The sequence below is a fragment of the Cygnus olor genome, chromosome 3 (assembly GCF_009769625.2).
Source record: "Cygnus olor isolate bCygOlo1 chromosome 3, bCygOlo1.pri.v2, whole genome shotgun sequence".
NCBI lineage: Eukaryota > Metazoa > Chordata > Aves > Anseriformes > Anatidae > Cygnus > Cygnus olor.
The window spans coordinates 46591905-46602289 of record NC_049171.1 but is presented as its reverse complement, the minus strand read 5'-3'; positions in this window follow the sequence as shown (position 1 = coordinate 46602289).

The following is a 10385-nucleotide window of genomic DNA, read 5'->3' as shown; positions in this document are numbered from 1 at the left end:
AAGGTTATGGAGCCTACCTTCCTGGAAGCTGTGTGCAAGCACATGAAGGGCAGGAGGATTACTGGGAACAGCCAGCATGGATTTACCATGGTCAGATTGTGTCTAATCAGCCTGACCATGTTCTGTGGAGAGTGTATGAAAGAAGTGCAATGGGTCAAGTTTACACTAATGCTGTTCCCTGAGGTGCACAGGGAAATAATGAGAGGCAATAGACACTAGTTGCAACAAAGGAAATTCCAAGTAGACTGTAAGATCTTTCCCCAACTCACCCACCCCCCCGTAGCCTCCAACCCAAGGGTGGTCAACCACTGTTACAGGCTGCTCAGAGAGGTTGTGGTGCCTGCATTCTTGGAGGTGTTCAAAGCTCTACTCGATATGGCTATGAATAACCTAACCTAGCAGGTCTGTTTTGAAAAGGTCAGATCACATGAACTCTTGAGGTCTTTTCCAGACCTGGAATTTGGGGAAGACAAACTGAAGCTTTGCCTAACTGACAGTAAGAGCTCAAATGTGGGTCTCCCACTTTTCAAGTGACTGTCCTAATTGCTGGGTGGAAATGGTGACTTTTTCTTAATGAGATATATTGGAAAGAGCTTACTTTGTTTTCATACTAGCCCATTCTGCAGGAGGTGAAAAAGGAAGTTCCTAAGGGTTATTTATTCCTATGCCCTGTTTCACATAAAATAGTTTATTCTCGATCAGATAAAATAGATCATTACATGATTTATTCTTTACTAACACATTTTTGTACAGTGCTGGAAACCAGTACTTATTGGGAATATATTTTTACAGCCTTTTTTTTCAGACATCTTTGACACTAACCAAAAATGCAATTTTCACACACACATGGCAACAAATAAATAAGACTGACTTCATTTGTAATTGAGACTGTGATTTTTCTATTTATGTAGCAAACCACATGAAAGTATCTCTGGTAGAAAGAAACAATCTTCAAGGTTAAGTGTCATAAGGAGATCATTTTGCTTAAGAAACTTTGCTTTGATTTGCCTTGGAGAATATATTTTCAATAAGAGTTTTAAGTTTGCTGGTTCTTGCTGTGTTGACGTGTCCCTGCAATCATCTAACAGAACAAATTCTGCTTTTCCACTCAACCAACTGAAAATGTCTTTCAGTTAGAGAAAGAAGGTGCATTGACAGTTGCCACCCTCTCCCACACATCCCTCCTACCCCAAGACAAGCTATTTTCTGGCAGGAGAGTCCTTCCTAGTGCAAAGGACTAAGGGAAGGTCCTAGAGCAGAAATGAGTGGGTGACTGCATCGCTTCATCTGTCACGGTGTCAGGCAGGCAGCTACTCTGCCTCCAGGTCTGGAAGCAGGCAAAACCATTACTTCTGTTGCTCTTCCTGTTGAAATATACTTAGTTCCATAATATCTAGAGAGACATGACAAGCTCCAAGATGTTGAAGGGAAGTGAAGTGTTCCCAGTGAAGGTTTTGTGGATAACCGTGGGTGTTTGTGCAGTCTCTCTCCCACTGTCCTTCCAGGATTTGTGAGGGATATACAACCCATTCTTATCTTTTTTATTTTTATGTTTTTTCACCTTTTTAATTTAATTAATTAATTAAATCCCCCAAGGACACAATCAATCTCACTCCAGAAGAGAAGGAAGGAAAAATAAATCTTCTCCTGACTTCCTGGACAATAGCCTAGGCTTACTTGAGCAGGAGCCAGAGACACTGGCCCTGCATACTTAACCAGTTGTCAGAGCCATCATGCTGATTACAGCTACATTATTAAGAAAGGGGCAAGCGGAAAAGCTTCAGAATGATGCAAGGCTCTTGCATATTGTCAGACATGAAGCTAAATAGTCAAGATAGGGCTGAGGTTCTTGGCACTTATCCTCACTTTTATTTAATCTGTAAACCAAATGCCAGATGCCAAGGCTTGTTCGGGTGTATAATACCTCCTTGAGGTCAGCAGACTGTCCCCTTGAACAGGGCCTGCCAACACAAACCCAAGTGCTTGAGGGATTCAGAGGCTTCTGAAATAGGAGGTGTCAATAAGGAGCTGTTCACTCAAATGGAGGTATTCAGAATTGGGAGTGAAGTTCTTAATTTTGGGGGCAAAGTAATTTCCTCAGGGGTCATGAGGCTGATCTGAACCTTCAGTCACAAAGTTCAGGGATCAAAAATTGCTTCTTCCTATGGTAGAAAAAAGGGGTTTTAGTTCACCACAAGTAGCAGGTCTATATGGGTCATGTTTGAACTATTCTTTTTGTCATTTTGTACTTAGATCTTTGAGCAGTCTATAAGAATAAGAAAGTTATTTCTAGAGAGATTGGAAACTGGTAGTTGATAAATAGTGCTACATCACTCTGCAAGGAACAGTTGATGAATGTTACCATTGTATGTGAAATGTTTCTTTTTTTCTCTTTAATAGCAGTGTTTTAAACTACTTTCTCCTGCACAGGGGACTGCTAAGTAAACCAGAACTGACATATGATAAATGTAAAGCTGTGGTTACAGCTCCAGAAATCAATGAATTGCATGTTTCACATGTAGAAGGGCAGTTGCGCTGCTTCCGTTTGCAGAGTGATAAATGTAATTCAATCTATGAGCAGTAAAACATGAGAATAACTTGCTAATGCAAGTGCATGCCTCAAAGAAGAAAAAAAGTATATGAGAAGCTGTGCTGCTCTGCTTTGAAACCACCTGCAAAATAATTAGTTCTAAAATTTGCAAGGAAAACGTACAGCAGAATCCCATTAGAGGATAAGTCAATAACTCAGGGAATGTTTCTCTAATAAATGCGAATCAGTAAGTGTGAGTACCATTACTGCATCTCAGCACCCAGCAAAATGTCACTTTGAGAGACACTAAAACATGAAAGATAATAAGGCCGTAAATGAAAGCTCTTATTTATGGTGCTATGAATGCAAAAATGAATCTCTAGCAATGACCCCTTACAACTCAGCAAGTTAGAAAACATGCTACTCTGACTTCTAAATGATGCTCTGTTGCAAGTGATTAAACAAATTCTAGAATAAAAGGGAAAATACATGTTCAAGTACACTTAAGGGACTGGCAAATAAAGGTAACATGATTTTAGTTCTTGCTGGGATCCCTGATTTTTATATTTGTCCGGTGGACTGCCAGTCATAGGTGGTTTCTGATGAAGAACATCACCTGTCTTCCAAAAGCTACTTCATTTTGTTTTTCGTTCTGATTTGTATTTAATAAAGATTATTTTTTTTCTCAGAGCAACTCAAGGAAACTCAGACAATGTTATGGTTCACTGGGGTTATGGCAGGATCTTGTAGTATTTCTGTAACATTTGAAGAGACGTTTTTTAATGTTAAAATGCTGTTGAACAAGATCTCCCCATCTGTAAGCTCTACAACAGCGAGGCTTTATCAGAAAGTTATCTGTAGACCAGTAGGCCATGCCATTTTTGAATGGGCATACAGAAGTGGATAAAATCCTTATGTAGTTCTAATATTATTTTCAATTATATAGTGGCCATGGAGGGCTTAACAACACACCCAGCAACATCTTAAAGTGTATGGAAGTGCTCTAGGAAAGGTCTAACTATTAATCCCATGAGGAAGAACTGGAAATGATTGTTTCAGCAATCTTTTCTTACAAGTTAAGAAAGTTACATGAGATATATCCCATCTGAACAAAAGAAAGTCCGAAATGTTTGATTTGGAAATGCAGCTCTCTTAGCTTTTGTGTTTTTAACTGAAATGTCTTCCTATGCACAAAATTTTTTCCTAGACCCTGGTTTTAGGCAAGGTAAATGCACAGATAAATGCCTCCTTAGCATCATATGGGACTCCCCTTTACATTTTCCAGAGTTTAACTCCAAATTACACATTGCTTTGACAAACTGAAAGGCACATGTAAGAAAAAACAGACCATGCAACTCAATAGCCAGTACACTTGTGTTTTTTTTTTCCACTCTTCATTTTGGTTTAATGCACTTTCTACAGTGATTGCACAACACCTTAATTCTTTATATGAGAAATCTTCCACTGTCCTTTGATGCTGTACTTAATTCATTGCTGATCTGAATGCAAAACTGCTTTGATGCTGCACATCAAGTCATCCTGTCTATGAAAATAAGGTACAGATGATTACTGGAAATAACAATACCTTGTTCTGCAGAAGTGCTTAGAGATCCAGGTGAAATAGGTGGGTGGGGATCAGAAGAAAGAGCTGCCCAACTTTGCTGTTTGCTGATGGTGTAAAGCAAAAACATTATCCATATAGTTCCAAAAGTGAAAGGGAACTGTAAGAGCTGTCAGGTAATAATTAAATATAGTGTACGTAAGTGGCAGTATATTCTTGAGCTTTCTGAAAGGGAGACAAGATCGGATGCAAATGAATAAGCAAAGGCTTGTCTGGTAACCAGTGTGGAATAGAAAAAGCAGAAATGAAAGATGCATCTGTGATAAGCAAGATTGAAATGCTGTGTGTGTGTGTATGTTTAACCTCTGAGCATGAATGTATTTGCTTTTTTGTCAGAATAAATTCCTAAAACCAATCATGAGATAGAGAAGAAATATGAGGAAGATTGCAGGATTATGGTGCAAGTAAATTTACAAACCCTAAAGTTCTCTCTAAAAATCCTGATTAGAAGAAAACACCATCAAATTACGATGCCTCTTAAAGTGGCTGAGAGTTTCCAAATGGGTATTCTTATCAAGAAATGAACTATGAATACCTCCCCAGCTTCTAAGAGATTGTTTGAAGAGGCATTGTATTTAGAAGCTGGTGTCTCTTATCTCTGTGCTTTTTATTTTTTATTAAATTATTTTATAACAGGTTATAACACCTTCAGTATTTGGTATCCAGGCACACTCAGTAAACATCTTCCTTACACTTGCTATTTTCACAGAAGCTTATATCTTTTTCTGTCAATTCCCTAAATGAATTTGTGCTCTTGGGAGAAAACTGGAGCCCTGCTCTCAACATGTGTGTGCTGGGGGGACATGGCAGTGGACCCATGACAGAGGGGTGACAGTGGCACCCCTCACTTTGCTGGCAGCCCAGTTTCTACTGCTTTCACCTCTCAGCCAGTCCCACGACAGTCATCAGATATGTCTCGATGCTTCCTTAACTCTGGCATGCTTTGAAGATAAAATGTAATCCAGGTAAGTGTTATACAAAAGGTAGTTAGAAACCAAATGCTTAATTATGTTGAGTTTCATTCTCTTGGTTTTAAGAAATCAAGCTGATCACTTTAGAGAAAAAACCTAGATTAAAATATTTTGACATTGAAATTAGAAGTACTTTTCTCTCAATTGTTTTTTGTAATTAAACTGCTTCTAAAGCTGATGGTAAGTCAAAGAAGTGGCTTGAATCTTAGCAGCCATTTTCTGTCAGAGACTGGAGTTTATTCTGGGAAGTGGTATCTCAGAGTTTAAGAGAAAAAACAACCCCCCAAGCCCGTATCAACTACGTGAAAGAGGTCAGTAATAGTTTCCCCAAACTAGGAGAACTTTAAACTTTTGGTCTGTGCAGTGTCTTTTCAGAACAACTGAACAATGGCTCATCCCCTGTGCCAGGCATCTTCCTTCCCTCCCCAGGGCAAGCTGAAATGACTGGACTGGATGAAGAAAAGCACCTCTGTAGCTGTTTGAACTTATTCTTTGCTGGTAGACCCCTAGCTTGTGGTCTTCTTCCTCTGGCACAGCAGTGACTAGACTTCAAGACCCTAAACTGGCAGCACTTTTTAGTTTCTGTCTCTTCACAGACACACTGTCTTGTTTTTGAAAAATGCTGGTTGGCTATTCAGAGCTTGAAGCAAAATGTGGAGGAGCACTTCATGTGGCATTGCCTTCTGAACACCACTGGATATGCTGTTTGAAAACAGATATTCTGGTGAAGTGTCCGTGTCTCTGTTTATCCCTCAGTCATATTTTATATGATCAGACTGGAGAAAACATTCAGTGAATCTGAAATCTCACAGTCTGCAGGTTTTCAGAAGAAACCTGAAAGTCTAGTTGGAAGGTCCTGGGCCTAATAACCTCTTGCACTTTGCACACTAAGACGTTATTGATGGGACTTGTTAAATCTGCCTTCCTCCTCCCCGCAGCCCCCAACCCTGCGGTGCTAGAGTTGATGTTCTGCCAACCAGGGGACCACTGACAGTTTCAGACAGAGAGAGGATGGTTGTCCTTAGCAGCTGAGCTGCAAGTAGCTTTTTGTCAAATCCACTTGCGAAGGTTTTGCCCTGGAAGTTTTTTTTTTTTTTTTTTTTTGTCAGATAAGTGAAACGAAATTTAGCCAGAAAGCAAAAGTTGTTCTGCTCTTACTGCCAGGATAATGGTAGAGACACAAACTTCCTTCCTCCAATAGGACCAACACATGAGATACCTCTATGAAGACAGCATCAGCAGGACTGTATTAGAGCGGGCTGCTGGGCAATGCGAGTCCTCACTGCAGGAGCACATCACTAGTTTGGCTGAACACTGCTGGGGTGCCGTTGGGTCCAGCAGGGTATTTTGCCAAGTGCCTGCCTGCAGTGGAGCAGTAGGGTCTGGGCAGCTGTTATCTGCTAGGCTTTCCTTTCCACTTTGCACAGCATCGGTGAGGCTGAACCTGGAGCGCTGTGTCCGGTTCTGGACCCCCCAGTACAAGAAAGACATGGACATACTGGAAAGAGTCCAGCAGAGATGATGAAGGGCCTGGAACACCTCTCCTGTAAGGAGAGGGTGAGAGATCTGGGACTGTTCAGCCTGGAGAAGAGGAGGCTCCGGGGGATCTCATCAGCTTGTAGAAATAACTGAAGGGAGGGTGTAAAGAGGACAGAGCCAGGCTCTTTTCAGTGGTGCGCAGTGCCAGGACCAGAGGCAATGGGCACAAACTGGAACGCATCTAAACATCAGGAAGCACTTTACAGTGCAGGTGATGGAGCACTGGAATAGGTTGCCCAAAGAGGTTGTCACCTGGATGTGGTACTGGGACACATGCTCTGGGTGTCCCTGCTCAAGAAGGCTGCTTCTTCTTGAAGAATGACCAGATGGCCTCCAGAGGTCCCTTCCAACCTCAACCTTTCTGTGATTCTGTAATTCATGTCTCCGGCCCTATCCTTTCTCCTTGGCTTTCTGACATACCTGTTTTTTGTGGCTTTTGGTCGTAGGAGTTTTGTACACTACTCACAGGACCAGAAAGGCAGGCTTATTGGACAGGCAGAAAAAGAAATAATGTTGATATATGATACTATCATGATGCAGTTGATGTCTACATAAAGGGTTACGCTGATAACTTACCAAAAGTCACATCTGTAATTGGCATAATTCTGTTTTTACAGCAGAGTCTGGCCTGGTGTAGGGTGGAAGAGCTCTGAGAAGCTGTTGAGAGATGAATAAGCTAAAAAAAAATCTCAAATGGGACTTAAGGAATAGGCTACAGGATCAGGGAGGGGGGATGTAGGCTCCTCAGTTCATGTTTGAGGCTAAATGTTCAGCATATCAGTTTTGCAGCATCACTGAAGTGAGGTGGACCTGCTTCTCTGACCTCTTTCAAGACAGCATTTTGCTTTCTGTATCTGAAATCATTCCTGGCTCACCTTCTGAAGACCTTTCTAGCTCAATCTACAAAGCCTTTTGCAACTCACTGTTCCTCAGTGAAAAGCTATTTGGAAAGGCAATGAATCATGAAGTGGTCTGATAAATACTTGGCAGAGTAAAGAAAGATGCGCCAGTGCTTGGGCGGCTAGCCTGGGATTTGGATGATCAAGTTGAGAATTTTTCTTTTTCCTTTTTTTTTTTTTTTTCTCTGCAGCAGATTTCAAACAAATTTGGGCATGTTATTTAACCTTACTTCCCAGCTCATGGAAGTGTTTTGGATATGGTCACTGAAATAATCAGTGGTAACAGCAGGAAGGTATCAAAAGAAAAACTGGATCCCGTTCTAGTGTTTTTGCTTCTAATTTTTGTTAAATACATCGTCAATTTTTGTTGGTTTCATATCTATTCCTGAGATAAATTGAAACAGACTCAACTGTTATGAGACAAGACTTCAACTTGTGCTCCTGTTTTAGCACCCAGAGGATGCAACTGTAGATTGCTCCGAGGTCTGGAAGTCTTGTCAACACCTTCTGTACTGCTGCACTCACATTAATATCTCATGGCAAGGTTTTGCCAAGGACACTGTTGTGTTAATCTTTGCAGAGTGATGGGACAGGCAATTGTTTCTATTTATTAATCTCTGATCACTTTGAAAAGCATTTGAATCTATGGAAAATGATGATAATAAAGAAATGATGCTTGACAACTGTCTCCCTTCACTGCTATGGATGGTGAATTGTACAATGGGATATGCATGACAACATGAAGAGGTCAGTTGTTGTTGACAGAGAGCTTTCTGTATAGCATGTGTAATTGCAGAAGTACTGTTTGTCTTCCTGCTGATTCATTACTATCATTTTCTGTACAATTTCAGTATCATTTTACTTACCCTGATTTCATTTCATGATCCAGAAAGGCATTTGCTATTAGCACAGGGAAGAGGATTTTTCACGGCACTTATGTGCTGAAAGTCACCCTGAGCAAACACACACCTGAAAGCAAACATGCCTTCAAACAGCATTTGGTGTAGGCAGCCAGGTCCTCATGGAGAGAAGAGTGGATCTGAAGCAGATTAATGCAGCCTACAAAATAGGGGCTGGTGCATGACATGGGGGTCGGCTTCCTTCCCAACGTGGAGCAAACGCTTCTCAGCAGAACTGAAAGCTATGCAACAGCATCTAAGTTCTGAGGCTGTTTGTTGGTGTCCTGAGGTCCCTCTGTGTTGGCCTATTTATGCTGGCTTCAGGAATACTCCGACAGAGAGGCATCCTTGATGCCTCTTGTTGATGGCATCTTGAGGCTTGTTGATGTTTCTCTTCTTTCTCTTCTTTGACTGAATTTTCTACCACACTCCTGAAATGCAGTGAAACTTGACAACTGACCACATTATGTGGAGACCTGTTTGTACAAAATGCCCTGTGGCATCATGTGCTTAAGACCTGGAGAACCTACTGTTACAAAAAGTCAGTAGTATGAGAAACTAGCAGTGTAGACTGCGTATAGGCATCTTTTAGCTGAGCTGGTGGAAGAAGTTACTTTCCAGGTTGATCAAACTATGGAGACATTTGTGTGAGCTAGCTCCTTTTTTTGATTTGGGGAAAACACTTTTGGTGTTTTTGTGAGCTAATTTGGATGTCATGAATTGAAGCAAAGTGAGAGTCCTTGAGCAGATTGTTCTACTTAGAGATTGGCAGGGACAGTAGCCTCCAACAAGAGGAAGGGGTGTTCAGCAGCTGTGATGGTTGCCCTTTGTCTGGCATAGCTGAGTTTGGAAGAAGTTAACTATTCGACACTAACCAGAATTAACTTCAGTCTGTGGTTTTGAACTTTAAAGTGCTGCCAGAGAACAACTCGAGGCATGAACAGCAGTGGAGCATTTCACACGTTGAGTCATGTGGCATCTTTGCTCTGCCTCAGCCTCACACCCACCCACCTTCAACCTGGATAGGGAAGCGGCTCTGCATTCATATCCCTGCCAAACAGCAAAACCAAAAGGAGGGCCTCAGAGACGTTTTCTGAACGCAGCATTATCTGAGTGCATATGCTTGATAACAGTAAGTCAAATTGAGGCTGATCACAGAACTGGCACTCAGAGACCACACAAAGAATGGTAGAGTTTAGTGTAAAACTAATCAGTGCTTTCTTGGTGATGTTAATGGGCTATCCCTTTTTTGTCCTGGGATATTTCAGCACCCATATCACTAATGCTACAGAAGATATGCCCCACGTCCCAAATGAGGATTGCTTGTCCAAGTCGTCTCTCCTCTTATGGACACAGCTGGACATACTCTGGTCTTGCCGCTCAGTCTTGCTGTGTGTTGAAGGCAAAGTGCTGAAGCAAGGGTCCTGGATGTTTGCTTCATGAAGGCAGCAGTCTCAGGCTGTCTTGAAAAACCCATTTGCTATCTTGAAAATTAAACCCTTGTTATTGTGTGCTGAAATCACATATGTTTTAGGTGCAATAGCCTCACACTGGTGATGTAACTCAGTCTGGTTTGCTTCTACCCTTCTGAGCTCCCAACATCCCCTCTTTAGGGTAGAAGTGAGTCAACACATTTACAACAGCTGTTGCATGGGAGAACTGTTCACCTGTGAGATTTGTCAGCCTCTGATCACTGAAGCCCAGGAACTCCAAGTACAATTATGAGGAAAAAATTAAGCTAGAACAGCTAGTTATAGCTTACCTAAGCTAATTAAATCAAAATCATAATTAATTGTGTGTCCTTTTCTGTAATTTGGCAAGCTTTTGAAAAGCTATCTTGCTGAGACCTGATTTTTACCACTTTACTTGTCTGATGAAGCCATTTTTATGAAAGCATTCAGAGAAATGCATTGCTACCTAATAGCA